At 41.2% G+C, this 25,871-nt stretch overlaps 1 protein-coding gene and 1 long non-coding RNA gene across 2 annotated transcripts in view; both read left to right on the top strand.

The window, feature by feature from the left end:
- The window catches only part of LOC133020731 (sodium/potassium/calcium exchanger 3-like), a 103,659-nt gene that overhangs the window by 42,268 nt on the left and 35,520 nt on the right, over positions 1–25,871 (top strand). The window lies entirely within an intron of this gene.
- On the top strand, positions 22,981–23,631 carry LOC133020815 (uncharacterized). Its single transcript, XR_009682944.1, has 3 exons — positions 22,981–23,077; positions 23,197–23,290; positions 23,382–23,631. It is a non-coding gene; the product is annotated as an uncharacterized LOC133020815 (long non-coding RNA).

Below are 25,871 nucleotides of genomic sequence, written 5' to 3' on the forward strand. Positions count from 1 at the left end.
ACAAACAATTACTTCAATATCACATTTTATGATCCGCATTTAATGATCAACACGTTTTTTCTGTTGGGATTAAAGTTATAACCAGGACACTTGAAGATTTGCATGGAGAGATGGTGCTCCTGCATGTGTGTTTGTGTGTGTGAGAGAGAAGTCGGACATGCAGCACATGAGGAAACAAAATGCTCACACAGCCTAAATCCTCATTTGGTTAATTTGTTTTCAATACAGGTGATGACAAAATGTAAATGGTATGATAACCATCAGTTTTTATATCATGGTGTACTGTAAAATCCTTCTGCAACCAAACTGTGTACGGATGGCTGTAAATGTGTTTGTGGGTATAGTTCCATTGGACCATGTCACTCTTCAACTTCATGTTGTGTTTAGTCTTCAATGACTGTCATGTCAGCAAGGAAACAAATAAAAGTCTCCTCTAAATATTAGTTTTAATTGGTTACCTGTGGAAAGTCATATACATATAATTTAGTAATGTGAAAAGTCTTATCAAATAATGAATATACACATGACAAAAGTCAGAAAACATGAAGACCACTGCCTGCTCAATCAATAAAACATCTCAGGTCTCAGCAGAAACAAGTTGTTCGTTCATTTTGACTGAAGCTCAGTCAACAAGGTTGGAAGCTCTTCCATTGGAACTTGACCCCTGACTTCATTACCAAAACTTGCTTTTCACCTTGTCCCACAGGTCACAGGTAAAAAAAGTGGATTGCATAGTGTAGTGAGAGTAATAAAATAATTGACTGCCTATGCAGTGCATGAATTGTTTTCTCCATGTCACAGCCATGTCCTGAACAAGATTAAAATCTTGAAAAACTGTCTTGATATTGTTTGAGGCACAACATCGTTAAGTTTGGGTACAAGTAAAGATTTCTCAAACAGACTTTTCATGTGTACTTACAACACAAAATGTTTTTTAAAAACAACTAAGCCCAACACAGAATGAAAGTATTGTTTAAATAAGGTCAACTTTGTGTAAAGAAATATAATCCAATGGAGCATGAAGGGCCAGTTTTCAGTTCAGTAAAATGTTTACTACCATATGGATGTGGGTCATTAGTCAAAATCAACTGAGATGTGATACTTTGTTGACACCAAATCCACTGAATTAAATAAAAGTGTCAGCATCGATAGATGTGGATAGTCCATTATTGTGTAATAATGGACTGTCTTAACTGCTTTTATCTTGATATCAGTGGCTATCCATTCATCCAAATTGCCACGAAAGGAGAATTAGCTTGAGATTATTTCATAACATTTGTCATTTATTAACACATCACTATTAATTATCATTCTCGGTGGTCAACGGTGAATTTGAGCAGCTAGTTGGTCTGATGAATGAGAGTGGCGATGAATGACCAAAAGCTGATCACACATTTATAAAAAACTTCAAAGTTACAAAAATGGAAATGTATGAGGGGCCGTGAGGGACATTATTCAGAATACCCTCTCACACACACAACTGAAAAGCTCTCACACACACAACTGAAATGCTCTCATACACACTACTGAAAAACTATACGCTCACACACACAACTGAAATGCTCTCACACACACTACTGAAAAACTATACGCTCTCACACACACTACTGAAATGCTCTCACACACACTACTGAAAAACTATACCCTCTCACACACACTACTGAAATGCACTCACACAAACAACTGAAAAACGCCGCTCTCACACACACACTTCTGAAAAGCTCTCACACATACTACTGAAATGCTCTCACACACACTACTGAAAAGCTCTCACACACACTGCTGAAAAGCTCTCACACACACTACTGAAATGCTCTCACACACACTACTGAAATACTCTCACACACACTACTGAAAAGCTCTCACACACACTACTGAAATGCTCTCACACACACTGCTGAAATGCTCTCACACACACTACTGAAATGCTCTCACACACACTACTGAAAAGCTCTCACACACACTACTGAAAAGCTCTCACACACACTACTGAAATGCACTCACACACACTGCTGAAAAGCTCTCACACAGACTACTGAAATGCTCTTACACACTACTGAAAATCTCCCACACATACTAGTGAAATGTGCTCATATACACAACTGAAATGCTCTTGCATAGTATTGTGGAATATAACGGTTCAGTGGTGAATACAATTAAATGCATTACAATTAAAAAGGAAGGCCTTCCTTTCAACTGAAGGAAACAGGAAGTCCACACCAGGAAGTGCATGTGCTTTTACTGGATTTGAAGTAGTACTTCAACCACAATGCATGTTCACCTGATCCTCCTTGTTTTTCTTGTCCAAACTTTATTTTTTGAGGTGAGAGGCAATGAAGAGGATATTGTAAGTTTTTTTACTAGTGCTCTGCAATGCATTGACTCATTGCAAAGGGAGGAATCCAACAATTTCGGTCAGGAGAGGCTTTATAGAGAGCTTGATGATCATACACAAACTCTATCTACATTTCTTGCTGTGTCCAGATATAATCATGATGATAGTGATGTGAGTAATCTACTAGGATCATTGTATAGATGCTTTCGCAACTTGCTTTATGAACATGAGGCCAGACAGGGAACAGTTGAGGCCTCAGACAGAGTCCTGATTGCCTCCGCTGAGGCCAATATATTGTTGAGTAATGCCGTTGCTTCTGCTAAATTGGTTGAGGGCTGTTGAGCACATGGTTGAGATTCCATCCTTGATCACCTTCCTTTTTAACTGAAACACCTTCCGTTTCAACTGAAACACCTTCCTTTTTAACTGAAACACCTTCCGTTTCAACTGAAACACCTTCCGTTTCAACTGAAATTTTCATGTCTGTATGAGAGCTTTTCATATGTGCGTGTGAGAGCTTTTAATAAGTGTGTGTTAGAGCATTTCAGTTGTGTGTGTGAGGGTATAGTTTTTCAGTAGTGTGTGTGAGAGCATTTCAGTTGTATGTGTGAGCGTATAGTTTTTCAGTAGTGTGTGTGAGAGCATTTCAGTTGTGTGTGTGAGAGGGTATTCTGAATAATGTCCCTCACGGCCCCTCATAGAAATGTCCCTGATCACAGCTGATGTAGAATCCCACTGGGACTTCCGAAGGAGATCTTGTATTAACAAGGCCAATAAATCACCCTCCATACACACAGCAGCTCCACACCTTAAATGCACATACACACTAACACAAGCCAGTATGGAGGAAAGTCAATGTTAATTGACTGTTCTTGTGTTTCAAGCAGACATCTCACTGGGTGAAAAAGATGAATATCCTCGTATGAAGCCCTGTAGGACATCTTTTATTCTCTTTAATTGAATTCACCCTCTACGTCTGTCCTGGACACCAAACCTGCACATGCAAAAACTACTGGGTGTCTGAGATTTTCCTGTCAGTGTATAATCTTCAGGGGCAGAAGATCCCTTGTGACTATGATCTGTCATTAGTGACCACAGACACTGGCTTTTCTAAAGCATCGCCTTTGATCTTCTTTACTAATTTCTCACTGCAGATTTTTCATTGGGCAAAAAAATAGCCTGTAGATGATGATGATGTATAGACACACAAAATGTATGACACTAAAGCCAAAATGTGTTTTTAACATTGGTTTAACTGGTAACTCTTATCACATAAGGAGATACCCAAAACATCAACTGATTGCCAAGAATTTACACTTAGAATAATAGACTATACATATTTTTTTCCTTGTGGTACAAATACGTTATCATTATAAAACCCTGCTTGTGTCTTTCAAAGGCACATACATCAGACAAGATACTGACTACTACCCAGAATCTTAAAACATACAGTTTTAGAAACAACCACATAACTGTTTCCATTTTACTGATTTAATAATAATGTTCTATTCATTCATACTACTTTTATTTACTGCTGATTTTGTTGTTGTCAATGCAAACTTAACACCTCCTCTAGGTTTATCGGCTGTCTGGATAAATTCTGAATAATGTTAAACACCATTACATAACATTATATTACATGTCATTTGGCTGACGCTTTTGTCCGATTAGTTCACTCAACATTTTATGAGGGGCTATTTTTTAGGGGTTCAGTATCTTGCCAAGGACACTTCGGCATGCAGATGGGGAAGAGTGGGGATTGAACCTGCAACCTTCTTGATGAAGAACGACCACTCTACCCTTAGGCTGTTAAGCTAATTGAAATTCAACACTTCCTGCAGTTACTGTGAATTACATCACTTGTGTTGCTGTTCTAATGAAATGAGTGCTGCAGAGATGTAGATAACTACTTTTTAATATGCAAGCCATAACTGTACAGGTTACACCAACTCGCCATCAATGTTCCTGATCTTACTGTTGTAAACACAGTAGAAGTGAGACACACACTCACTTCTAAATCGCCTCTGGTGAGCATCATTCATTAGTGTCCTGCAAGTTCTTTTTCTCTCTGATTGGTTAATACTTGTTGCCTTGTTGGCTGGGTCGGTTGGTTAAGGTATAACGAGTGGTGATAAGTTAGTTAGGACAAGAATATAAGAGTAAGCCAACCAGAGGCAGCGTAAAATGCCTGATACATGTTTGTCTTCCTAGAAAAATATATCACCTGCCCTTTACCTGACCTCCTGCTTGAAGCAGTTCTTGGCTGCTTCCTGCAACTTGCTGTGCCACTCGGAGTTCCTCATCTCCTCTGGGATGTTTACATTTAAATACTGTGCTGGTGCAAACCAAAGAGTCACAGTTGACAGACCCTGTTCAGAGGGTTCAGAGGAGAGAGACCGGGACATGGACTCTGGGATACAGGATAGAATAGTATCAGTGTTTGACTGACAACATTTTATTGGTTTGACTGCCTCTCTCTCCATTATACTGACAGAAACGCATTGTTCCCTTTTAGATTCAGGTTTAAAGCTGCTTTAAAGTGTGCAAAAGATTTGATTTAGTTAAAAACAACCAACCAGACCACTACGAATCTGTTACGATTTCCCGAACCAAAACGTAGGCTGGGTTCAGACGTTGGTTTCGTTTAGTGATACGCGAAGACGGAACCAGGACACGTCACCCTGTCAAACCCTACACGCTGCCACAGCTGCAGGTGTGTATCCAATCACAACCCTGGGACCACAATCCTGGGTAAATCTGAACAAATGCAGAAGTGACTTGTATCTTCAGAGCAGAATGGTCTTTTTTACCTTTACAAAAGTGCGTGTTGTTGCCGCTTGGGAGCAGACACCTGGTCTCTGAAGTCGGAATCAGGAGGAAATCATCTGGTGGATGCTTATTCCCTTGAGAGTTTCCCTGTATCTGCCAGTCTGCTGATGCCCGACTGATCTGACCGACTTGACCACCGACGATACCGTGAGTGCCCTGAACATATAGGAAGGCTGTTTTCACTGAAGCAACACAGACCTTTCTCTTTCTGTTCACTTTCCTGAGTTGTTGGTTGTTGAAGATTGCACAGTTTGATCCGGAACAGTTTATTTAAATTGTATCTGCTTTTCCTTGTTTGAACTGGATTGAACTTTGGACCCTGGGGGAGACTGAAACGGACTTTGTAATGATACGGATTTAACATCGGACTTGAAACAGTGGCAGACACATACACACCCTCAAGGCGTCATTTTTGTTTACTTATTTCAATGTGAAATCAAGCCAGATAATCTAAGATAGATAGATCAACTTTATTGTCTGTCCCAAGTGAGAGAAATTCTCCTTTTGACAATACGCACATAAGTTACATTTGAAAACCCACAGTGCATATTGGCAAAACAAGGCTCAACAATAAATACCATTTACATTTCAAACACATAGCACACATCTAAGTTAATTCAAGAAACATGGATGGTAACAGTTGCCTGATGGTAGTAACTGGAAGGACTGGTGGAGGGGGTGAGATGTGTCCCTTTGAACATGGTAGCTTTCCTTATCACAAACCTGAGGTACAGTTCAGATGGGAAGTTTGACCAAGTTGTTTCAGTCAGGTGGGCCACAAAGCCATGTCATCTGCATACTTAAATGTCATTCCTTCACTGCTGCATGAGATGTTGTTAGTGTAAACAGAGAAGAGAATGAATATCTCTTTCGATTCACTGATCAACAAAGCATTTGTGGTTATTTTAAAAGATGATCGCCAGGATGATTACTTTTGGGGGTGAATACAGGTATACTGAGCTCTGATGCTAATAACTATAACATAAACCTCATCCTTAGCCACAGCTAAGAGTCACGGTTGCTGGTTAATATGACAAACATACTGATGGTGGTTTCTCAGATGTAGCAATCAACATGATGACCCAATCTGATCCTAATGCGGCGTGCATTGATTTCAACTGATGTTCCATCATATCAGCTTAAATTACATAATTCAAGTAAGCAAGAGAACTACTTACCGATAAGGGATATACACACCCCCACACACAACCACACAGTGATGTTATGGTTTACACTGTAAACTTTACAGGAACAAAGGATGTAAGCATCATGTTTGGGCTCATATATATATATGTTTGTGCGTGTGTTGGGGATAATATCAGTCCATCTGTTAATGTAGACACAGATGTTATGAAGGGGGCACTTCTAATGGGTGGTGTGTGTGTTCATATGTGTATGAGCAACTTGTATGTGGACAATGTGTCTTGTATAGTTCTGTGTTTTCATGTGTAGGGCTGGGCTGGGGCATTATGGAGCTCTACCGAGATAAAGGTATAAAGAGGGTAGTGTAGCCCATGTCAGGAGGGCACATTAAAGCCAGGGCACATGTAATCTTTCTGTTGGTCAGAAGAAGATTGTGCTGTTGATTTCATGGTATTAACTGAAGTGCAGAGCATAAGGGAGAGACACATACAGGACCGTGAGACATAGCTGGGGTGAGTTTTTTAAAGAAGTTAAAAAAAAAGACCTGATATTCTACTTAACTGTCAGTGCTAGGGCTGGAGGATATGGCCAAACGTTATATTAAGGTAAACATTTTCATATCAGTTGATATCTATAACTATCAAGAAAATGTCACATTGTTTCTTTTCAAGTTTCGGAAATTATATTGTGATAATTATTTAAATTGTTATTTTCTCCAGTTTATAACATTTTATTTGATCAAATCCCAAATATACAAATTGTAAAGAAATATCTGAGTCCAGCAATTCATCTCAACTTGTATTTCTATTGGAATATAACCTCTGCCATGGCCTTCTAGTTGTTGTTCTGGCCAGTTCATTTCAACCAGTATGTTTTGACTCAGATACCATCACTCTCTGTTTGAACTGTCAGGGCGGTCGCACAAAAAATGCAGAAGTTCATGTTGTAGTTCTAGTTACAGGCATGGTGCTGGAAAAAGTACTTTTGGCAACTTAAAACTGAGGATATCTTGTTTCAGACAACACTCTGTGAAATTAAACATTGGTCATCTTTATATACTATCGATATTGTAATGATATAAAGCAGGTGGAAAATCAGTAAAGTTACACTTTAACTTTAACATTAAGCAACAGTTAAGTTATAAAGTCACTGTGGAAAATTTGAAAATGTCTGGCTTTGGCATCTCCCAGAAGTAATTTAAAAGGACACAATGCATCTACAACCCATTTTTCTACAGACTTAAGTTATACCACTAAACTGGTTTGATATACAATAACTTGAATTTATAAAGTGCCTTTCAAGAGATCCAAGGAAATTCTAATTACAAAAAACATGGTAACAATTTGTATTATGTAAAATGTTATGTATTTTAGGACAGGATTATATAAACACGTACCTGATTACAGAGAGTTAAATAACAAGCTCTATCCTGTCAATGATCTGTTGATCACAGAGACATTGTCATTTATGTAGCAATGTATTTACACCAATGGCCACAAAGAATGATCTAGATATTAAATTCCATATTTCTTGGGAAATTGGAATAACGTTTCCCTTATCAACATGATTGGTAACAATGAAGATTAAGATACATTTATTTGTCCCAAACACATGCACAGACATGCAAGCACACTCATGCAATTATAGGGAAATTTAACCTCTGCTTTTAACCCATCTGGTGCAGGACACACAGAGCAGTGAGCAGCCATGTACGGCACCCGGGGAGCAGATGTTTGGGAAGTAAGGTGCCTTGCTCAGGGGCACTAAACAGGGTAGGGAGAAGCCTCTTGGATTTTTGGACAGACAGGTTCGTCTTTTTGTTGTTTCTCCGTGGAGTCGAACCAGAGACGAACCAGAGACGAACCAGAGACCTTTTCTGCCCATAGTCAAAGTTTCTGCCACTAGTCCACCGCCTCTCCATAGTCCGCCTCTCCCTCACATTATGCTCAAAGAGCACACCATAATGTGAACCGTGTCCTTCATTGTGTGAGTATATTGTCCCTTCATAAACCCCGAGAACTCTAAGTATACTGCTAAAAATACTAAATAACTGCAAACTGTGTTTCTTGTCAACTGTAAGCCTTCAAGGTAATATTTGTATTGCACACATCTTTTAGTATTATTTGCCACACCAGAAGCATGATTCTTACAACTTTTATCAAGAGAATTACTCGCATTACTAACGACATCCAGATGTCATGACATGTAGGATGACATGGCCTGAGAATTATCTTTCCATGGGCCAGAAAAGCAGCATGAGAGCAGTGGCAACAACAGCACTTAATAAAGCGTAATGTTATTAATACAGGGGCAGATAAATATATTGGACATGTTCCAGTCACACTCCTTCATCCAAAAGTGAGACACTGAAAAAAGATTATATTGGTTTTTTATGTTGTCTAATATGAGTCCCAGGTCAGCACAGGTCATAATCTGATTTCTTGCTGCCCACGTTTGCTGCTTCACTGATTAAATGCCAGTATTACCATGTAACCTTTAGCTGGAAAGTTACACACACACACACAGTTTTCTCCATCTGCAACAATAAGCAGCTTTTGCTGTCACTCATCTCCCACAGATAGATACATACTGGCCTCTATACACAGATCCATTCACTTACTCAATCATTCTTTCTGGGGTTTTTCTTATTTGTCAGTCTAACTTTCACACATGCCTGCCTGTTGAGCCGGTATTGATACCCTCTTATTGTGCAATGTGGAGTAGACCTCCTCTGTTCCTTCTTTCTCTGGAAATGTGAGAGGGCACAGAGAGAGACAGAGTATACTCCTGGTCAGAGCTTGTTGAAAGTCTGTCACAGTGGTGAAATTGAAATTGTGGAGAGGAGGAATGATGTGAAATTAGTCATGTCCTAAACTCCTATGGGTTCATGCTGAATTTCACTGAAGCGGAAAAGATGTCAGGGGGGAATGTGAATCAAAGCGAAACTGGAAAGTGCAATGTCTTGGTCCTTTTGTTGTAGATTTTTCCCTTTTGAATATTAAAACCATTAAAAACAAATCAGAGGATAATTTCAGGTCTATTAGAACTGAGGATTTATTTTAGTAGATTTAGTAGCATGTCAGTAGTCAAGTGTACGTAAGTGTGCACCTAAAAACAAATGCCGGATAAGAAAACATGGTTCATGTCAGAATCTGCTTGTTATGGGAAAGTTCTTCTTTAAAACGGTTGGTGAATGAGGCTGTTTGAACTTAACAAGTTAAGAGCTGGAAATTAAAAATCACTCAAATAGAAGTTCAAAATCCGAAGCTAGAAGGTGGTTAGATTATTACCAAGTCTGTTGTATGGAGATGAAACTATTGTGGCTGGATGTAGCTGAATGTAGCTGATTTGACTTGAACCAATAAACTAAAGCGGGACTCAACAAAAAATAACACAATCCAGTCCTTTAGCCTTCATCGGAAATGTAGCCTCATTGTGCCTGTGGCAGCTTTCATGTCCTTTGGATTTTTCAGAGAGATGTTTTAGGCTCAAAAAACAGCAAAGATGGGAAGGTGTAAAAGACTAGAGTTAGTCACCTCTGTTTCTCATAACAAGAGTGGGAGAAGCTCCGGGTGTAAGCTCGTCCTCATCACTTGCTGCGGAATCTGTAAAACAGGTCGGTCCAGACCAAGCTCTTTTGTCCTTTGTTTTTCTTGTTGGGGTGTTTTTGTAAAGAAATCACCAAATTTAACACAGTTCCATTTAAAGTTGCGGTATATTTACAGGTCAGCTCGCAGTGGACGTAACTCAGTATTGCCAGGCGTAAAAAAAAAAAAAGTAAATTAATACCTATTGGCTGTAAATAAAAGTGGGAACGTACATGGCACAGAGAGGTGCGACTCGAGGAAAATCTGCCTCAGCATTTCTGTTTCAGTACGTCATTGAGGAAACACTGCTTTTCCAGATCCACACGAAAACAAGAACCGTCCATGTTTTTGTAAATGGTACACCAAGATAGTAAAATGGAATTATTATTGAATGTAAATTAATGTATTTGTAAAAGAATACACATTACAAACAGGAATAATTTGACGAAGTAAAATTTGAAATAAAAAAACATTCAAATAATAATCACACAGTTAAAAAATGTTATCTATTTATACATTTTTATTTATAAAAGGGCTAGTGTGATCACTGCCCTCCAGCTGACCACAATCTTCCCCATCTGCATGCAGAAGTGTCCTTGGGCAAGATACAAAACCTCAAATTGTTCTTGTACATGTCTTCTCTAAATTACAGTAAGAACCTTTATAAAGACATATCTATTTGCACTTATTTAACACTGATGCTATTAGACAATTTACAGGTAAAGAAGTAAATAGAGTTGACATCTCTTAGTGCTTCCCCCTCGTTTTCCTCTCATTTCTTCACTGTTTTGTCCTGCTGACGAATGTCCGACTTGTTAGGTAATACCACCCACTAACTTGTAAGCACTGTGGCAATAAATGCAACCACATGCTGCTGTGTGTGTGTGTGTGTGTGTGTGTTTGTGTGCGCGCGTGTGCGTGCGTCTGCATGCTTTCTTATGTGAACTATTAACCACTTATAGGCATAAGGCACAGGGTCAAGAATTTACATAAAAATTATACAGTTTTGGTCCATGGTGCCCACTGCTGCGTATATGTACATTAGGTGATGAGGGTCTACATCCTGAGCTTATCTGCTCAGACAATTAATTCATGAGACAGTTTAAATTTCTAGTTTATGATGTAGAAGTCTGACACTTTTTAGCTTAAATGTTCTAAAATTCCTCTCAACAAATATTAATTTTTTTTTATCCCGGCCAGGATTAGTTACTATTCAGAAATATTAAAGTAGAAAATAGACATTGGTCAGTAGGTGATAATGGAGATCCAATTATCCCCAGCCACAGGTCTTGGATCAGAGAGAGGCTATGGAAATGACCACCCCTGTGTCCTTTCAAAGGAAAAGGATTCAGTTCCCTATCCTAAGCCTGTAGTGGGAAATTCTTCACATATAGTAAATGTTTAATAATGGATAAACTACAAATAATTATTTTTATAATTATTCATTGGTGTTTTATAAAATCCATCAACCTTTTGCCTCATATAAAAAACAATTAAATAATCTCAAGAATACAAGGAAATCCCAGCTAAATATAAGGCTTCAAGGTAGGTTATACATACAAGGTTTTTAGGTGATAGACTACTCCGAGGTAGTCATGGTGTGCTGGGTAGACTGTGTCTTTCAAAGGATGCAGCCCCTGAGTTGAGACACAGCTAATGTGTGTTCATATGTGCAGCTTATTCACAACAGAAGCTCAGCATGCTTTGTCATAGATGCAGGAAAAGCCATCTGTCATCTCCATAAAGCAGTGTCTTTTCTGCTGCACTTAAAGTACAGCAACCTCCTCACGTCCCTTTAATGATGTATCGGATTTGGAGGATTCTCTCTCTTTCTGTGACTCTGTCTGTATTGGAGCCACAGAGCTCTTATGTAATGCTTGTGGTATTACGTAAGTGTTGGAGGTGGCAGTGGCCGGGGTTGGGATGGGGGGGGGCTCTGTCCCTGGAGTGACAAGCAATCCGTCTCCGCTGGGTCAATCCACATTGATTCCACACAGCTCAGGGATTTGACAAGTTATGTGTGTGTGTGTGTGTGTGTCCCTGCACTTATATCTTTAGGAGGAACATTTTAAGCATAGACCCTACAGTGTGAGGGTCATTGACTTGTCCTCATTTTTTCAAATGACTGTTTGAGAGTTAAGACTTGGTTTTGGGGTAATGGTTTTTCTAGGTTTGGGTTAGGGCAGGGGTAGACAACCTTTACTATCAAAAGAGCCATTTTGCCCCCTCCTCCCCCAAATAACAATAGTCTGGAGCCCCAAAACATATTTGATAACACAGCTTATAAAGTTTTATATATAGTTTTTTAAATTATAGTTTGTTGCATTTATGAAATTATAGAACGACAATAAAGAAAACTGTTGACATTTTATTGCTATTTTTACCTGTTACCACAAAGGAAAGCACCAACCTCTTATGAAGAGGAGAACAAAATACACTGGCATGTTTAGGCCTACTTTGAAATAAATTGAACACATAACTATGCTTTTTCGCTCTTCTCCAGCTCTGTACTTTTCAGCAAATGCTTTGTCCTTGTTTTCGAAATATCTTTAAACATTACATTTTTGTATCGGGTGTGTACATGTTTGCCAATTCCTCGCCACATATCAATCATATAGGTAAGCCAGCATCGTTGGCAGTGAAAGCAAATCTGTCCACGCAGAATTAAACTCTCTATTTTCCTCCCAGACCTTTCTTTTTGATAATTTATCCATGGTTAGTGTAACGAGGATAGGGGGTCGGAAACTCTAGATCAGCGACCTGCAGGGAAAAGCGCTGGGCCGTAAACGTAATAGGATGTGACGCATATTGTAGTTGACGAAATTTTAAAACAAAAAGTGAGAGCACAGAGGACACAGAACCTGAATCTCGGTACAAACCACCTGCAGCTTCTGCTCTGATCAAGAAGCTGCGGCGCTGATCTCTGAACAGCTGTGGCCAGAGAAACTCTGTGTTTTCACCTTTTCCATAGTTAAGAAGCAGTCAGTCAGTGACCAGCTGCTTCACGTGACAAACTCTGATCTCACTGTGTCTCTCTGAGTGAGTGAGCGGGGCAGAGCCCCGGGGCCGGTGTATGTGCGCACACACACACACACACACACACCTTCGCCCGCTCCTGGTATTTCATGACGGCCGAATACGATGGTGATTTGAAAAAAATGAACTTGAACGTGACGTTCACTCACGTTCATCATATGAAAACTGATTCCATAAGTTTACTGTTCACAAAAAATATGCTTGAAATTAACAACACTGAACAGGGGCTGAAGAGCCACATGCAGCTCCAGAGGCGCGGGTTGCCGACCCCTGGGCTAGGAAATGTATGACAATGAGTGTCCTCACGATAGAAGAATTAGTAGTAAAAAACGTGTGTTTGTGCGTATATAAGTGTCACCTCATTTGTTTTATTCTCAGAAATGAACAAACTTTCATCATTAATTTGTTTTTACATTAGATTTTCGATTTATGTTTTTGAGCATTATGTTTTGCAATCTTTGTGTTTTTTGTCAGCAACATAAATGTGCAGATTAGAAAGAACTTGTTCATGTTTTTGTCCATCCATGAAAAAAAACAGTTTGGCAGTAAAAGATTTCATCTAAATACTACATGGTCTTCATTGCTTCATTGCTTAATTTAACATTATCATAGCTCTTGTGTTAAATGACCTGATGCCGCGGTTACTTGAGTAAAGACATAATAATATCTCTTTTGGATGGAGAGGGGCTGCTGTTAAATTTGACACAAAGAGAAAGCATGAAAGGAAAGGAAGAAATTGGACATAATCTTGCATCTTTGAGTCTTTCATTAATTTTGAAATATAAAAGCAGTTTTATGCTTTAAACTAGATTTTGTTTTGGCCGACTCCAATGCTCATATTCACACACTAATAACCTGATTTCCTTCCGGTTCTTCTCATCCTTTTTTGTATAAACCCTTTCAACAGAATGATTCCATCCCAGTACTAGCTAGCCTAGGTAGTAAATGTCCAGAAACAGCTTTAATAAAGGAACTCTTAGAGATTTTTCCCTTATTCTAAATGAAACATTATGCAATGCTTTGTTTCACTCACTGTTTGACATCCACTCTTTTTTCAGAATATGTATCAAGATTAGGGCAGTATGAGAGGGTGGCATTATTGCAGCACTGATGTCAGCCGCCATAAGAGTTTGTTTAATCCTAAATCTGATGCATGCTTATATATGACAGATTGTTTTAAACACGAGAAGAAAGCCTTTATACATTAACATATCAAGCATTTAGCAGAAGCTTTTATCCATTGTGACAGAGGGCAAAAATGGATAAATCCTGTGTAACATAAATACATTTCGCATCCATGAGCTCTTCTGGCAGGGACAGGGGTGGCACCCTGACGTACACACTAAACTACAAGAAAAGTCAAACTTCCTAGATTATAAATGTTATCTACACATCAACATGCAGTGGCAACATTTCTTCCAGGCCAGTTAATTAATGCGTCCTCAGAGGCTGTGGTTCAACCTACACTCATGGTTTGTTCCGAACAACAGTGCATTTATACTTCTGTCCATCCTTTACCTTTGCATGGATGTTAAGCAAGACATCCGCTAGTGGACAAACAAGTCAAGTGAAGTTGAAGCTAGATTAATTGTGTTAAATTAGATACTTGCCATGTCTTTGTTTGCCAAAGAATTGGTTAATCCACCCCGTCAGCAGCATCCCCACTCCGCCTGTTGACAGCCTTGTTGTATGCCTGAAGGAAGCGGTCTCGCATGAACCTCCACTTCTACCTTGTCCTCTTTCAATTCCGAATGGCCACCGATCTCCTCCCAACTGTTCTGCACCAATTGTTGTTCCTGAGCCTGTGCTCAAAGATACATTGTATAGATGTTTAAAATTTCCAAACATGGCTTGTTTCATTTTACCGGGCCTAAATTTTGTTCAGGGGGATGAAGTGGAGACACGTCATCCATCTGTAACTACAATCACAATTAGAAAACTAGGGCTACGTTGTAGCACTTGCGGGCCCGAGCACCTGCACGTTGAAGCCTGTTGCAGTCGGGGGAGAGAGCGGTCGATGACCAAGCGCACGTCTCAGCGTTGGATGCGTTTTCCTCTCTGTGGCAAGGATAAAAGCTTCACTTCCTGTAGCCACCAGGGGGCGCTGTGATTTAAAGTCATGATTTCTGTGTAGATGTCATCAGGCTGGGACTCTAGTCTTACATGTCTAGTTTGGACTCAATTGGACAATAAACGCTTCACTTCCTGTAGCCACCAGGGGGCGCTGTGATTTAAAGTCATGATTTCTGTGTAGATGTCATCAGGCTGGGACTCTAGTCTTACATGTCTAGTTTGGACTCAATTGGACAATAAACACTTCACTTCCTGTAGCCACCAGGGGGCGCTGTGATTTAAAGTCATGATTTCTGTGTAGATGTCATCAGGCTGGGACTCTAGTCTTACATGTCTAGTTTGGACTCAATTGGACAATAAACGCTTCACTTCCTGTAGCCACCAGGGGGCGCTGTGATTTAAAGTCATGATTTCTGTGTAGATGTCATCAGGCTGGGACTCTAGTCTTACATGTCTAGTTTGGACTTGATTGGACAATATATGTCAGAGATACAGAACCTCGTGTTTGATGGCGTTTAATCAAACTTTGACGCCACGGTCACACGGCCATAAAACCATATGAATATCTTCGGGGGGGGGGGCTGTTGATACACACATGTAGTTTGAGTGAGATAGAACCATGAACACTGAAGTTACAGCAATTTTTTGTTTCACGGCCAGTTGATGAACTTTGACGCCACGCCACGGTCACACGGTTTGACGAAGGATAAATCCCTAAATCAATTTTTATCTCCATCTTGTTGTGATGACACTCATCTGAATTTGAAGTTGATCTGATAAAAGCCCTGGGACAAAGTACATTAAAGTAAAAATGGCCAAAATGGCCACTAAACCCAAAATGGCGGACTTCCTGTTTGGTTTAACCTATCGATCCAAGAGACTTATTTGTTTATAATGTAAAGACACATGCCCTATTAATTTTTTGTACAAGTCGGCCAATCGTAGCGCCGGGGCTGCCCTTTAGGGGGCTCTAGTCCATTTTTTTGCCACTCCCATTTCTTAAAACCATATGAATATCTTCAGGGGGGGGATGTTAATACACACATGTAGTTTGAGGGAGATGGAACCATGAACACGGAAGTTACAGCAATTTTGTGTGTCATGGCGAGTTGATGAACTTTGATGCCACGCCATTAATAATGCGTTTGACGAAAAGTCACAGTAATCTTACATCTTCATTATCAATGTCTTGAGACCCATTTGATAGAGTTTGACATGGTTGAGGTCAGTGGATGAGGAGGAATACATCCAAGTGTAAGACATGCAAAAAACAAGACATTTCCTGTTGCCACCAGGGGGCGCTGTGATTTTAAGTCATGATTTCTGTGTAGATGTCATCAGGCCGGGACTCTTGTCTCACGTGTTTAGTTTGGACTCGATTGGATTGTGTTTGTCCGAGATACAGAACCTCGTGTTTTGATGGCGTTTAATCAAACTTTGACGCCACGCCAAGGTCACACGGTGTGACGAAAAGTTGATTTTTTAAGTCAGTCTTTTTCTCCATCTTGTTGTGATGACACTCATCTGAATTTGAAGTTGATTTGATGAAAGCCCTGGGACAAGTACGTCAAAGCAAAAAACGCCAAAATGGCTAAAATGGCCACTAGATCCAAAATGGCGGGCTTCCTGTTGCATTTTTCATTATGCCCATTGAGACTTTTTTGTTTGTCTGGTCATGATACACGTGGGCCACGATTTTTGTGTTGATCGGTCAAAGGGAAACCTAGGGGCGGCTTTCCAGGGGGCGCTGTTGAGCCATTTTGCCACGCCCAATTCAAATTACTCCAGAATACTAAAATATCCGCAGACCCTGAATTTCCTGCAAAGTTTCATAACTTTTTGAGCATGTCTAGACCCTGAAAAACCCCCCGAAAGGGAAATAATAATAAAAATCCTTACAATTTCAATAGGGCCTCTCACCATTCGGTGCTCGGGCCCTAATACACCACAATTCGCCGGAACACCAATACTGCACACAGTACGTGCTTCTCCGGACTGCCGCTTGGCCCACTGGCAACAGCTGACGCCCTGCTCTGGGTTTTATTGGCCACACCCTGATTCCAGAATGGCCTCTGTGGAGGTGCTTCAAGAGCACCCACCTGGAGAAAGTGAAAATATTATCCTCCAACTTCCCAACACAGTTTGCATTTTTGGTCTTATACTTTATTTTTACTTACGCTGTTTTACATATCTGCCCTTAGCCAATGTTTCCTGCTGTAACTTCCTGGTCAATTTATCACTCACTCTATTTAAAAAATATCATAATTTGGCATGACATACTGTAAAAACAATACAAATACAACTGAATTGAATTGAATATGTTTGTTTGAATGGGAGATATTTCACAGTGTGTTGCCGGTTCTTCCCTCAGGAATGGTCTGTGTCATTGCCAAGTTGAAGTGAAAGAAAACAGAAAGAACAGCTTTGTGTAGATCACAAACACACAAGAGACACACACAAATATATGGATACACACAAAGAGACACACAAACACACACATCTCTGATCGAAATAGAGTTGGCCTGTGCCCATGCCTGCTTGGCCAGTTCCAGTGAGCCTCTAATCTGTGAATTGAAAACACAGTCCTCCTAGATGCAAAAGAAGCAGTCATGGCGATAGTATCTGTTGTCTTTTTGGGCTGTGGAATTGGCTTAAAGCGATAGTTCACTGAAAAATGAAAATCCACTCATTATCTAGTAATCGCTACACCAATGTAGGGTTGGGTGAAGTGTTTCAGTCAACAAAACACCTTTGGAGTTTCAGGAGTAAACAGTGTTGCAGCCAAATTCAATACAATTGAAATAAATGTTTACCACTTCGTTTAATTTGAGAAAACGACCTAAAATTAAATAAAAATAACATACCTCCATACTGCTCTTGTGGTGTCATCTAAGCGTCTGGAAGCCCAACATTCAAATTCAACTCGAAGTGGTGTCATTTACACCATGTTTTAGCATAGATGTCTTCTGATATCCTCCTCAGAGCCCCAAATCATTCGCACACACACACACCGGAAACACGACACACACAGCACACAAGCTTTTGCCCAAGGGCACGCCCTAGTGTGCGCGATACTATCGCTACATCCCGTACCTGAGATTTAGGCTAAAAACGCGGTGTAAATGACCCCGCTTCGAGTTGAATTTGAAAGTTGGGACTTATTGACACTTGGATTACACCACAGGAGCAGTATGGAGTAATTTAATGTTTTTTCAGTTATTTTATTACGTCTGAAAAATTGGTCCACAGTGACTTCAATTGTATTGGATTTGCCTACATATCTCTCTCTCTCTCTCTCATGTGAATGATATAAACAATGTGTCCAACGTTAGACAGTGCAGAGAAGATAATTGCTCTCCTGAAGGTTTATGCAGGCAGTAGTGTAGTGTGTGTGTGTCTGTGTGTGTGTTTGGCACTTATCTCAGGAAGACTGATTGGTTGTGAAGGTTTAGTGGGAATCACGTTCCACATCTGGAAATAGTACTGCAATGAAACTGGGGCAGTTTTCAGGGAAGAGATAATAAACCACTCCTTACTGACAAACTCTGAATTTTATATCTGACATATTTAGCTTATGCTGTTATACAGCTCTTATAGTGGATTTTAAGGCAGTCTATAAAGTGTGGTGAGAAGCAGGGAGAAAGATGGACCTATATAAAAATTAGTTGTACAAAATGAACACAATTTACGTCAATATTTGATAAAGATTCCCGGATTGATGGTGAGCCCAGCGGTCTTGATTAGGTGAAGGACTTGTCGAAGGTGGGCCACATCTTCCTCTCATGTGTGGCTAAAGATGACAACATAATCCAAGTAGGTCGCTTAAAACTATGGCACCTTCCTCAAAACTTGGTTCATGAGGCCTTGTAATGTTGCTGGTGCCCCCTGGCAGCCAAAAGGCATCACCTTGAACTGAAACATGCCATAGGGCAGGGGTGTCCAAACTACGGCCCGCGGGCCAACTGCGGCCCGCCATCCATTTTTAATTGGCCCGCATCAATGTCTAGAAATATAATTTATAAAAAAAAAAAAAGTAGCGCTCAAGTGGCACTTACTTAAAGCACTTTTTTTTGCTTTATGAGGCCAGGCTTCTTCGACAGGGGAGAGGCCGGTGCATGCTTCTGCGTTTTCAGAGACACGCAAGAAGGGGCACGCAAGCACGCAAGAGCCCTTGCATGCTTGCGTGCCCCGTCTTTCGTGCTTGCGTGCATTCACCAATTTTTTTAACTATACGACAAAGCTACGCAAGCCTCACGCAGCCCGCAAGGCTGTGATTGGTCCGCTAACTACATCCTTTCCAGAGTCATATTTCCGGTTTCATGCCCCATAATACCGGCAGAAACCAAGGAAGATTTAGAAGAACGTATATGGACCAAATAGAAGAGCACTTGGCAGAAGAGATCTGAAAGTATGACCACTTGTACAACCCGTCACTGACTAAATACAAGGACACGCAGATGACCTGCAATTCCTGGAAGGAGATCTCGGCTGACGTCGGTTTGCAGGTCGACGAGTGTACGAAGCTGTGTAGAAAGATCAGGGACAAATTTGTCCTCCAGAAAAAGTAATAAAAGGTCGACAAAGACTGCCACACACAAAGAAGGTGTCTCTAAGGTTGTCTTCGAAGTCAATACAAAACCTCAACGAACCATCTTTCTTTGGGACAAACACAATGGAGCTGTACCACTCAGAAGTTGAAGCTTCAATTATTCCTAGCTGCAACATTCCCAGCCCAATGTCTTCCCAAACCATTCTGGGATCCTATAGCACTTTTGATGGGGGGCAGCATCTGCCTTCAGGTGGACCTTGTGCTGGACGAAAATTGCGAAACCTCCTACTTTCCTGGAACATTTCTAGATCCACTAATGCCCCTGTCATTTGGCCAACCGCTTACTGTCATTGATTGGGAGCAACAGCAACATCTTCTTGGTGGAATGGGGTGGTCCTAATACCCTTAACCCCTAACAACTGATAGACTCGCTGCAGCAAATTGGATAGGAAGTTTGTGCCACAGTCTGTGAGGATCTCCCTAGGTATGTCTTCCTGTGAAAACAACTGAAAAAGACATTTCACAACATTTCTGGCCTTAACAGATCTGAGGTGAAAGACTTCTGGGTGTCGGGTGGCATTTTCACAAATTACCAAGATGTATCTATTGCCTGAGGATCTTCTCTCGAGGGGCCCCAATACATCTATGCCTATCCTGTCAAATGGGGTCTCAAAGACAGATCATACTGGAAGCTTTGCACGGGCTACTCCCCTAGGTGAAGTTAATTGACATTTCTCACATGAAGCACAAAAATCCTTTAACTTGGTATACTAGCATGGCCAAACAAATCTACTCACATCCTTCAAAGGGATATTTGGAATCCCAGGTGGCTTGCCCAAGGGATAGAGTGACCTAGCTTCATGCCCTGTGTGTAAGGCTCCCTGGCAAAGCTGGGTCTGGGAACTGCACACAAAAGGGAAGATGTATACTGAGTGTGACCTATCTCGTTGCACTGGTAGCAACTTGAAAAGCTTTTTTTGTTTGGGTTTACTAAGAGAACTGCCTGCCACTGGTACTTACCATGACCGGTGAAGTGGCTGTCATGGACAAAAGTGGATCTTCTCCCCTCGTTCTGACAGGAAAACCTCTGCAAGGATGGCAGCTTCCTCTGCAGACTTTTAGTCACGTTCACAAATCCAGACTTCCAGTTCTGTGCCCACCATCCTCAAAAACTGTTTTAGAATCAGCAATTCAGAAATATCTTTCACTGTGGAGGCCTCTGGTTTGACCCTTTTGTTAAACATACATACAATTCAGGTGGGGTTTCACCCTGATTAATGTCTATTGAACGAAATCTTCTCCTGTAGGTGTTGACCAGGGGTGCCCAATACGTCGATCACGATCTACCGGTCGATCACAAAGGTAGTGTGGGTAGATCGCCTCACGCATGCACGATTGGACAAGAGGCAGTCATGTGGACGCTCCGGCGCTCTCAGTGCAAATTTATGAACGCGCCCATTCACGTACCTGCCCTTAAAACCACACTTAAGTTACAAGTGCCGTCTAGTCTCTCCAGCTACTTACCCCCTTGGTTTTTTTTCGTCACTGCCAGGATGCCTTCTTTGACCTTTTCATAATCTTCAGCGACATAAATGTCTATGAGAACATAGCTTACTTGTGAGCAGAGGGACAAGATGAATATTACTGCTTGGCTTGACAGGCCCTCAAATGTCCCCCCGTCATCTTCATCATAATCATCATCATCATTGACACAGCATACAATTTTGCTCTCCCATGCTTTCCTCAAATGTGCATGGATCTGTGTGAACTGGTGCTGCTTGCTCCCTTAAAAGAGGTTACTCACATGCAAGACCTAGTCCTGGATTAACTGTGGCCGGAACATACTTACATAAAATAACCACTAAACGAAATAGCAGTAGGGTATCTTGAACTTCTCAATATTATACACTAATATAGTTAGCAGTCTCTTGCTTAGCAGTGTTGCATTATGCTATGCTAGACCCAGTTCCATCACTGAGTCCAAAGAAGAAGGCAGAGACATTTTTTGTGCTTTTTGCAACACTGCATGAAAAGAAGCGTTTGTGTCAATCTGTGTCGCAGAGAAGTGTTGGCACATCCTTCGGTTAACGACTTTCACACGTATCTGCAGGCAGCAAAGGAAACGCTCAGGGTTCCTGCAGTTGTCAAGCCTGTGAGCTGTTGAGATTTGACCCCCCCTGCTCCAACTCCTAGAGGACGCTTTCACATGCAAATGACAATGCTCTGAGCTTCACAAATGCAAATCAGTTTCCCTGAGAGCAGATAACACCAATGCGTAAGAGGCACCAACAAACTATCTGGCTGAGTAAACCAGGCTTAAAATAAATATTAAACCTGAAATTTTAAACCACACCTCTACCAGCAAATAAATGGTGCTGGGTATGATCATCTGTGTCCTGTAAGCTCCAAACTTCTACTGGCTTTCCATAAAAATATCTGTCCTCCCAAAATACTGGCATCAAATTCACATGTCAATGGCAAACTAAGCTGTTCCATGAATTATAAATGGTACCTTTTCACCACTACTTTCAAAATTGCTATGAAACATTCATTGATTTAATGATTTAATAATAAAAATAGTAATATTTAATCCCCCATGGACTGCACAGTGACAAAACACAGCAGCCGGCTGTTTGGATACAACATACATCTCCACTCAGTTTGATTATTATTTTAAATATAAAGGAGACACAATATAGAGCTTAAATTCCTTCATAATTTGAACTTCAATTGTCTAATTGTTGTTATTAAACTTTCTCAGTATTCCATTAAAACAGTCAACACTTTTATCCAAAGCGACTTACGATAAGTGCATTCAACAATAAGGTTACGAACACAGAACAGCGTGAATCATGTGTGTAAATGTACTAAACACCACAAAAAATAAACCTGGCCTCAGTCAAATACTTATCCCATATGAATTAACCGCTGCTCACGTCACCCGCTCGCGTCATCAGCTGATGGACTCGTCCAATCAGAGCCTCGTAAACGCCGTGCAGCAGCGTCGAGTGTCCCGCAGACAGGAAGCGGGTCGTGTTTAGCTTGTCCCGTACGAGTGACTCTGTCTTCGGGGTAAATAACTTGCTGAAGTCGACACGACGCTTTTCCCTGGAGGAGAAGATGAGTGCGTGTGGAGGCAGAGCCGCGGGCCCGGTGTGGACGAGTCGAGGCGGAGAAGACGGGCGCACAGTCCCTGAGTTACGGTGAGCTAGAGCCGCCATGCTAACCACTAAGCTAACTGGTACATCTGAAAGCATGTCCGCCACTCTTTGGGATAGCGAGAAAGTTGCTTAAATACGAATACAGCATCGAGTGCTGGAGCAGATCTAGTGCATGTGTAAATATGTATGAATTACTTAGATGTAACAGTTTGTTCTCGTTAAGTTTTTTCATCAACGTGACTTTTTTCTGTATGTTTTCACAGCCTCAGCCCCCCCCCCCCCCACACACACACACAAACAAAGAGGCGTTAGGCTGAGACGCTGAAAGTCCGGATTTAAAGTGCAGAAAATGAAGCCATTGAATGTAAGTAACTGTTTATGAATTGTTTTGGTGTTTTTTTGCTGTGGATCTTCCAACGGTGATGCAGCGCGGCTATTTCCGTTTATTAATAATAAAGTCATGTTACATGTGTTGTTTTCCAGCTGCCTGTCCATGACGTACAAAGACACACTATGAGCCAGTATGATCCGACCAGACCTTACATCAGCATTGAGGAGTTGTCGGAGAAGAAAGAGGGTAAGGTTATATTCATTAAATAATTTTCCAGTTACATGTAAAGGTGTGTGTTGTAATTGAACTGTGCTAATTTTACTGAATGTGTTTACAGCTGATTGAAGCGGGACAGATGACATGGATCCATCCTTCCACAGCCAGGAGTGCACCGACCTGTGTCCCACACTTCATATAAGACTGGAAGCTACACTGATCTCACAGCTACACACCACAGACGTCTACACACTGGAGAAGAGTCCCACAAAGAAGTCATGACCCAGAGGCTGCAGAGAAACATTTCAAGCCTCATCTGAGTTTTTGTACAATATTTTTGCTGTATGTAAATAAAGCTTTCACTCCACATATACCTTGTTCACATTTGTTCCCTGTACAATATGTTCACCTATAACATCAAGCATCACATGAATGTTTAGTTTTAATTAATTGCAGTGCTTTTGGTAAAGGCTTACTTATAAATAATAATAAATATTAATATATACATTTTTATTATAAATATTGTGTGGGAGGGGCTTACCCCACGTGCGGAATGCTGTGACCCCACGTGTGCACTGCAATGACCCATAAGGTGACCAATAGCAACACTTCTACCAACCAATCACGAGTGACATTAGTTTCAAGGGTCTGTGGTTTCCTCCAATGGTGAGTAGAGAGAGGTTCTAGCCAGCGGCTGGACTCCGATTCATATGCTAATTAGATCACACGTCGCGATCGGTCCGCGAGGCTCAGCGAGCCCCCCCGCGGCTCTCTCCTTTGTTCTCCAAATCCCCCTTAAGGTCCGCAAACGCCGATAGACCCACCTTGTCTTCACTGGCGAACGCCGAGGTAACATCATGGAAACAGTTGGTTACAGCAGGGGATTAGGCCTGTCCGTAGAGGTTCACTGTGACAATAATACTGCTTTTCGTCTAGTGCAAGCCGAGTGAACTGTTTGTGCTGGTTGGTTGATCTCCACACAGAATTGGCCACTTCGCAACTTTAGTTCACACAGTTAACTTTATTGTAACGCACATAACTTCGACCGCTCTCTCAGAACAACAAAAAAAACTACCGTGCCTGTCGAAATGCTGTCCTGTTGGCTGCAGTAACTACAGCCACGATTGGTGTGGCTCATACAAAACATGTGGCCCCAGCTGATTGGTGATCTGTATTGGCGTGGACCAAAAGGAGAGCAGTTTGTGGTTCTGACTGGTTTGGCGAATCCAGACCCAGTCCAGGACTGTGAAGGGAGGTGCTCTCACCCTCTGTCTCTTGTCAAGCTGGTGTTTCAGGAGACGCTGACATTCCGCGACCTTGCTGCTCTGCTGGGGAGCTGCTGCTGGAGCTGTACTGCAGTTTGCGCCCCATCATCAAAAGGGATTGAGAGCTGCCAGTAGTGGAGTGTGTTGTTGCCTGGTAGTGCAGTAGCGTGGGGAGTAGTACAGCTTAGAAATGAGACCATCCACCAGGTGCGCTCTGAAGGTCAATTGCTTTTAGAGGTACCCGGTACTTAAGTTATAATTTGGAACGAAGTTTTGGTTCCCAACCTTATAAAGCTCATAACATCAAGAGTCCAATAACATAACCATATACCAACACATCTGTTGTGGTTATCATGGTTATCTGTAATGTGTGTTTAACACATTTAGTATCCTGAACAATTCAAAACTTTTATTTTTGGGTGTCAAATTGACAATTGGATTTATATTGTTTTTAAAAATTATACCTTTCCTTCTTGAGGTTGCAATGGTTTATGATGATCAGCTGTCAACATTGCTGATTCATGACTTCTCAGGACTTAGTACACATTTCATCATAAATGACGAGAATACAAAGAAAGGTCTCCCTGTTTCATTCACAGTTAACCTTCCTTTTCTGGTTGCCCTAGAATGACTTGTTTCTTCAGTGGCAGTTAGGCATCATGTCAGCCACTCTATGTCTCTCTCCGTGCTGCTGTCACTTCCTTTGAGCAGACAGGCTCGTGTTGTGTTTGTGGCACTCAGGACAGGCTGAGGCTGAGGCCGCCTGACTCACAAGCTCTCGGCTGTTGAGAGAGAGAATGTCACTGCACATTGGGTCGCCTTCATGATACACACGCACATGCACACAGACACATACACACACACACACACACACAACAGACAGACACACACACACACACAACAGACAGACACACACACACACACACACAGCAAATAGACATACAGCGGGCAAGTACACAAACACACATCCTTACTGCAAAGACAGCACAAGCACAGATCAAGCCGAGCAAAGCCCAAACTCACACACAGTCACACTGGGCTGAGGCTATTTTTACCCTGGCCACTCATGAGCAGACTCATATGCAACAGGAAACACACATGACAGCTATGAATGAATATGTGGCATATTTTAGCATGTTGTGATTGGTCACTGCTGTCAGAGAATGATGGATTCACAGTGTTGACTCTGTTGGATCAAGGACGGAGTGGTATCAAAGTGTTATGTCACTCTGCTGCACTCTAAACGTAATGTATGCAACACTGGACTCATACTGTGGGTGTGACTCCTCCTTTGTTTTTTTATACTTGAGTTTTTCAAAATAAATGTATCTACTTTTGTCTGTGTG

This window comes from Limanda limanda, chromosome 15 (genome assembly GCF_963576545.1).
Source record: "Limanda limanda chromosome 15, fLimLim1.1, whole genome shotgun sequence".
Classification (NCBI taxonomy): domain Eukaryota; kingdom Metazoa; phylum Chordata; class Actinopteri; order Pleuronectiformes; family Pleuronectidae; genus Limanda; species Limanda limanda.